Source organism: Penaeus monodon, chromosome 20 (genome assembly GCF_015228065.2).
Source record: "Penaeus monodon isolate SGIC_2016 chromosome 20, NSTDA_Pmon_1, whole genome shotgun sequence".
NCBI classification, from domain to species: Eukaryota; Metazoa; Arthropoda; class Malacostraca; order Decapoda; family Penaeidae; genus Penaeus; species Penaeus monodon.
The window spans coordinates 30,638,571-30,638,817 of NC_051405.1; the positions used below are offsets into that span (position 1 = coordinate 30,638,571).

Consider the following 247-nt stretch of genomic DNA (forward strand, 5'->3'; position numbering starts at 1 on the left):
CGCGAGTGTGTATGAACAGGAAGAGACCCGGGCACGGGTGTAATGGCCGCATCCTCATCTGCGGTGCGTCGCACTTTAGGAATTCCCGGAATGTGCGATCATACCTGGAATTGCAAACGCGTGAATCACCGTGTTGGGAATGGGGGTCCTCGGCGTTTAGGAATGAGTGGTTCGCCGTGGTAGGAATTAGTGGGGCGCTGGTTTCCGTGTGCTTGGGGCTTCCGGTTTCTAGGAACTGGAACTGGAG

At 56.3% G+C, this 247-nt stretch overlaps 1 protein-coding gene across 1 annotated transcript in view; it reads left to right on the forward strand.

Moving 5' to 3' along the window:
• The window catches only part of LOC119585967 (kinesin-like protein unc-104), a gene marked incomplete in the record, with an annotated part of 145,723 nt that overhangs the window by 93,187 nt on the left and 52,289 nt on the right, over window positions 1–247 (forward strand).